This window comes from Hemiscyllium ocellatum, chromosome 33, assembly GCF_020745735.1.
Source record: "Hemiscyllium ocellatum isolate sHemOce1 chromosome 33, sHemOce1.pat.X.cur, whole genome shotgun sequence".
Classification (NCBI taxonomy): Eukaryota; Metazoa; Chordata; class Chondrichthyes; order Orectolobiformes; family Hemiscylliidae; genus Hemiscyllium; species Hemiscyllium ocellatum.
The window spans coordinates 18,275,788-18,281,966 of record NC_083433.1 but is presented as its reverse complement, the minus strand read 5'-3'; the positions used below and the strand labels follow the sequence as shown (position 1 = coordinate 18,281,966).

The window sequence follows — 6,179 nt, the reverse complement described above, 5'->3', positions numbered from 1 at the left end:
AGCACTGCTTCATCTGGAAGGTGTATTTGGGACCTTAGATGGTGAGGAGGGAGGAAGTAAATGGTCAGATGTAGCATCTTCTGTGGTTGCAGGAGAATGTTCTGTGGGGCTGTGGATGGGGTGGGTGTGTTGGGAGTGAAGGACGAGTACACCAGGGTGTCCTGGAGGGAATGGTCCTTGTGGACGGCTGACAAGGGAGGGGTTTGGAATATGGGTCTGGTGGTGGCATCCATTTGGAGGTTGCATAAATGTTGTCTAACGATCCTCATTTGCATTATTAATCCATAAAATTGTGAAGATAATCACAATTTTATTTAAAAGCATTTTTAAAATCAATGGAAAATATTGGTATTGTGTGAGATGAACCTGCATGGAATGTGAGAACTGGTTGGATGAGACTGACTAACTACTAACCCTGAGTATAAAGTATTGCAATTTCCTCTGTTTTATATAAGACTCTCTCCACATTAGCTTGATGCCTGGATGATTCCTAGTGGTCTAGGGTGCAGGCTTCAAACCTGTAGCTGTTTAAAGACAGAGTGGTTCAATTCCACCTTCCAGGCGCAGTATGTGTGTAGAGGCTTGTGTTTAACTTGAGTCAGACGTTTAAAGGTTGGCTCAAGAATGTTATTTGAGAGGGGCATTTTGTTAAGATTATACTCATGATTAAAGAGCAAACATCAAAACAATTTCTTTAAACACAAAGCAAAGGTGCAATTTGATATGGGAGAGAGTTGATTTCTGTTTCTCTGAGGTGGAGTTGACTTCTCTCAGCCAGTCCAGAAAATCGTCAGACCATATTTCCCATGGTCATAAATACGCATCCGCAGTGAAAATATGTTGCAATCCATCTGAAACGATCAACAGCCAGGCAAATCCCTTCATACCTCAACTGGCCATTTTGTTTTACCCTAAACATTTTACTTTCCAGCACCGGCCTCCCAATCCCCATAGTTTGTGACCTGTCTCAGCACTCACAGCGGTGCTATCCTCTGTTTTGGTCAACTTAACCGAAGCCACACCCACTCCATCTGGCTTATTCCTTTCCACTCAAGGTCACCAAAGGCAAATTGGTCACCTATCTCCATCTCTCAGTCAACGAATCAAGAATTGTTATGGTGTGACAGGATGCCATCTTGCCTGCCGTTCAGACAAGCATCATTCCCTAGTGCCACTCTCCTGCCTTTCCCCCTATAACCTTGCTCACTATTTCTATACAAATAATAATCCAATATTCTCTTGCACACCTGTTGTACCCTGTCTCCATCACACTCCCATGATGTTCATTTTGTACAATAACTACTCACTCAGTGAAAATGCTTTTCTCTTCCATTACCTATCCCCATCTATGATCTCTCACCGCACCTTTTACCAGTGGGAAGCGTTTCTCCCTATCTACTCTCTTGGTCCTGCTCATCGTTTACCTAATCCCCTGCAATCCTGGAAGCATCAGTGGAGAGAAATCAGACTTAAAGTTTTAGGTCCAGGAACCTTTCTTCAGAAAGGAGGAAGTGAGGACTGCAGATGCTGAGGATCAGAGCTGAGAGTGTGTTGCTGGGAAAGCACAGCAGGTCAGGCAGCATCCGAGGAGCAGGAGAATCGTTGTTCCAAGCATAAGCCCTTCATCAGGACTGACGGTCGTGGGCTGCGATATAGGGGAGGGAGGTTGGGTTGTGTGAAGGTAGTTCTAAAAGCGATAAGTGGATGAAGGTGAGGGAGAAGGTGATGCGTCTGGGGGAAGTGATGGGTGACAGAGAGGTCAGGAGACCCATACCGAGTTGGAGGTTTGGGACTTGGATAATGTGGAGGGAGGGAAAACTAGGAAGCTATTGAAATCCACATTTATATTGTGTGGTTGCAGGGTCCCAGGATGGAATATGAGGCATTCCTCCTCTAGGCATCAGGTTGTAATGATTTGCGGTGGAGGAGGCCCAGTACCTGCATGACTTTGATGGAGTGGAAGGTGAAATTGGAATGTTCAATCACAGGGCGGTGAGCATAGTTTTTATGCAGTATTATGGAGATGGGAGGAGGATGATTAAAGGCTAGGTGGAGATAGATCCCCAAGAGAGAGAAAATACGTTGGACAGACAAAGGAGTGGATAAAGATCAGCCTGGGAGAAGGTGCTAATGGGGACAATTAGTCACTGAAAATGGGTTGTGTATGGTAGCAGCCCATGTAATGAAGAGGCCTGGTGTGTGTGGGGGTGAGGGAAAGCTTGGGGAAATGGGTTCCAACCCTAAAATTGTTGAACTCGAAAAGAAGACCAGAATGCTGCATTTTCCAAATGGGAAATGTGGTGCTGTCCTTCCAGCTTGCTCTGAGCTTCACTGGAGCACTGCAGTGAGCTTGAGACAGAGATGATGGCCAGGGACCAGGGTGGGGTGTTGTAGTGGCAGGCGACTGGAAGCTCAGGGATTTTTTTAAGGATGTAGGTGCTCGACGAAACAGTCACCCAGTCTGTGCTTTGTTTCCCAAATATACCAGAGACCACATCGTGAGCAGAGAAAGCAGGAGACGAGATTGTGTGATGTGCAAATAAAGCACTGCTTCACCTGGAAGGTGTACTTGGGACCTTAGATGGTGAGGAGGGAGGAAGCAAATGGACAGATGTAGCATCTTCTGTGGTTGCAGGAGAATGTTCTGTGGGGCTGTGGATGGGGTGGGTGTGTTAGGAGTGAAGGAGGAGTGCATCAGTGTGTCCCGGAGAGAACAGTCCTTGTGGACGGCTGACAAGGGAGGGGATGGGAATAAGGGTCTGGTGCTGGCATCCCTCTAGAGATCACAGAAATGTTGTCTAATGATTGTCATTTGCATTATTAATCTATAAAATGGTAAAGATAATCACAGTTTTATTTAAAAGCAATTTTGAACATCAGTGGAAAATATTGGTAATACAGAACATAAACCTGAATGCAATATTGAGAATTGAATGGAAGACACTGACTATCTACTCACCCTGAATATAAACTATTGGACCTTCCTCTGTTTTATATCAGACTGTTTCCACCCATGATTAATGCTTGGGTGATTCCTAGTGGTCTAGAATGCTGACTTCGATCCTGTAGCGGTCTCATGACAGAGTGGCTCAATTCCGTCTTCCAGATGCAGTGTGAGTAGGGGCTTGTGTTTAACTTGTGTTTGATGCTTAAAGGTTGGCTCAGGAGTGTCATTAGTCAGAGGGGCATTTTGCTAAGATTATACTCATGTAATTTAAGAGCAAACATCAAAACCACTTCTTTATACACAAAACAAAGATGCAGTTGGTATGGCAGAGAATTGGGTTCATTTTCCCTGAGGTGGGGTGGGGAACAGGAGGAGCAGTTTGAACTAAGAGGTGGCAGGGTTTCCTGCAACTCACCTGCTCCTTGGATGCTATTTAACCTGCTGTGCTTATCCGGCAACACACTCTCGACTCTGATCTCCAGCATCTTCAATCCTCAATTTCTACTTTGCCAATTCCTCGCCCAATCCAGACAGCATCTGTGAAGAGAAATCAGTGTTAAAACTTTAGGTCCAGTGACCTTTCTTCAGAACATTCCCCTGCAATCACAGAAGGTGCTACATCTGTCCGTTTATTTCCTCCCTCCTTCACCATCTAAGGTTCCAAATACACCTTCCAGGTGAAGCAGCACTTTACTTGCACATCACACAATCTCGTCTACTGCTTTCTTTGCTTACAATGTGGTCTCCCGTATATTCCGGAAAGGAAAAACAGACTTGGTGACCATTTTGTCGAACACCTGCAACCTGTCCGCAAAGAAGACCCTGAGTTTCCAGTTGTCTGTCACGACAACACCTCACAGTTTTATTTAAAAGCAGTTTTGAACATCAGTGGAAAATATTGGTAATATGGAACATAAAGCTGAATGCAATATTGAGAATTGAATGGAAGACACGGACTATCTACTCTGACCAACATCTCTGTCTCAGGCTCACTGCAGTGCTCCAGTGAAGCTCAGAGCAAGCTGGAAGGACAGCACTACATCTCCCATTTGGAAAATGTAGCATTCTGGACTTCTTATCGAGTTCAACAATTTTAGGGTTGGAACCCATTTCCCCAACTTTCCCCCACCCACACACACCAGGCCTCTTCATTACATGGGCTGCTCACACACAAACTATTGTCTACGACTAATTGTCCCCATTAGTATCTTCTCCCAGGCTGATCATTTTCCACTCGTTTGTCTGTCCAACGGTTTTTCTCTCTCTTGGGGCTTTATCTCCACCTATCCTTTAATCCTCCTGCCAATTCCAATTTCATCTTCCACTCCATCAAGGTCATGCAGGTACTGAGCCTCCTCCACCGCAAACCATTACCACCCGATGCCTGGAGGAGGAACGCCTCATATTCCACCTTGGGACCCTGCAACCTCACGGGTAAATGTGGATTTCAACAGCTTCCTAATTTCCCTGCCTTCTACATTATCCAAGTCCCAAGCCTCCAACTCGGCATGGGTCTCCTGACCTGTCCGTCACTCCCCCAAGACGCATCACCTTTTCCCTCACCATCATCCACCTATCGCTTTTTCAACTACTTTCACACAGCCCAACCTCCCTCCCCCATATCGCAGCCCACGACCGTCATTCCTGATGAAGGGCTTATGCTTAAAACATCGATTCTCCTACTCCTCGGACGCTGCCTGACCTGCTGTGCTTTCCCAGCAACACACTCTTGGCTCTGATCCTCAGCATCTGCAGTCCTCACTTCCTCCTTTCTGAAGAAAGGTCACTGACCCTAAAACTTTAAGTCTGATTTCTCTCCACAGATGCTGCCAGGATTGCGCGGGAATTAGATAAACGATGAGCAGGACGAAGAGAGTAGATAGGGAGAAACTCTTCCCACTCATAAAAGGTGCGGTGAGAGATTATAGATGGGGATTGTAATGGAAGAGAATTTTCACTGAGTGAGTAGTTATTGTACAAAATAAACATCGTGGGAGTGTGATGGAGACAGGGTACAACAGGCGTGCAAGAGAACATTGGATTATTATTTGGATAGAAATAGTGAGCAAGGTTATGGGGGGAAAGGTAAGACAGCGGCACTAGGGAATAATGCTTGTCTGAAGGGCCAATGCAGGCAAGATGGCCTCCTGTCACTCCATAACAATTCTTGAATCGTTGACTGAGAAATGGAGAAGGGTGACCAATTTGCCTTTGGTGACCTTGAGTGGACAGGAATAAGCCAGATGGAGTGGGTGTGGCTTCGATTAAGTTGACCAAAACAGAGGATAGCACCGCTGTGAGTGCTGAGACAGGTCACAAACTATGGGGGGGTGTGGGGGTTTGGGGAAAGGCACTCAAGCCCTATCATTGTTGAACTCAATAAGAAGCACTGAATGCTGCAGCGATCCCAAATGGAGAATGAGGTGTTGTTCTTCCAGCTTGTGCTGAGCTTTGCTGGAGCACTGCAGCGAGACTGAGACAGAGATGTTGGCCAGGGACGAGGGTGGTGTGTTGTAGTGACAGACAACTGGAAGCTCAGGGTCCTCTTGGCGGACAGGTCGTAGGTGTTCGACAAAATGGTCACCGAGTCTGTTTTTCCTTTCCGGAATGTACAGGAGACCACATCGTGAGCAGAGAAAGCAGTAGATGAGATTGTGTGATGTGCAGGTAAAGTGCTGCTTCACCTGGAAGGTGTATTTGGAACCTTAGATGGTGAAGGAGAAGGAAGTAAACGGACAGATGTAGCATCTTCTGTGATTGCAGGGGAATGTTCCGTGGGGCTGTTGATGGGGTGAGTGTGTTGGGAGTGAAGGAGGAGTGCACCAGGGTGTCCTGGAGGGAATGGTCCTTGTGGATGTTTAACAAGGGAGGGGATTGGAATATGGGTCTGGTGGTGGCATCCCTTGGAGGTCGCGGAAATGCTGTCTAATGATGAACCTCATTTGCATTATCTATCCATAAAATTGTGAAAATAATCACAATTTTATTTAAAAGCAGTTTTAAAATCAATGGAAAATATTGGCGATGTGTTAGATGAACCTGCATGGAATATTGAGGACTGGTTGGATGAGACTGACTACTAATGCTGAGTGTAAAGTATTGCAATTTCCTCTGTTTTATATAAGACTCTTCATGCAGGTATGATGCCTGGATGATTCCTAGTGGTCTAGGGTGCAGGTTTCAAACCTGTAGCTGTTTAGCGACAGAGTGGTTCAATTCCACCTTCCAGGCG

At 45.9% G+C, this 6,179-nt stretch overlaps 2 non-coding genes across 2 annotated transcripts; both read left to right on the top strand.

Moving 5' to 3' along the window:
* Window positions 1-477: 477 nt before the first annotated feature.
* Window positions 478-564, top strand: trnastop-uca (transfer RNA opal suppressor (anticodon UCA)). Its single transcript has one exon. It is a non-coding gene; the product is annotated as a tRNA-Sec (tRNA).
* Window positions 565-6,092: 5,528 nt separating this feature from the next.
* Window positions 6,093-6,179, top strand: trnastop-uca (transfer RNA opal suppressor (anticodon UCA)). The gene has a single exon. It is a non-coding gene; the product is annotated as a tRNA-Sec (tRNA).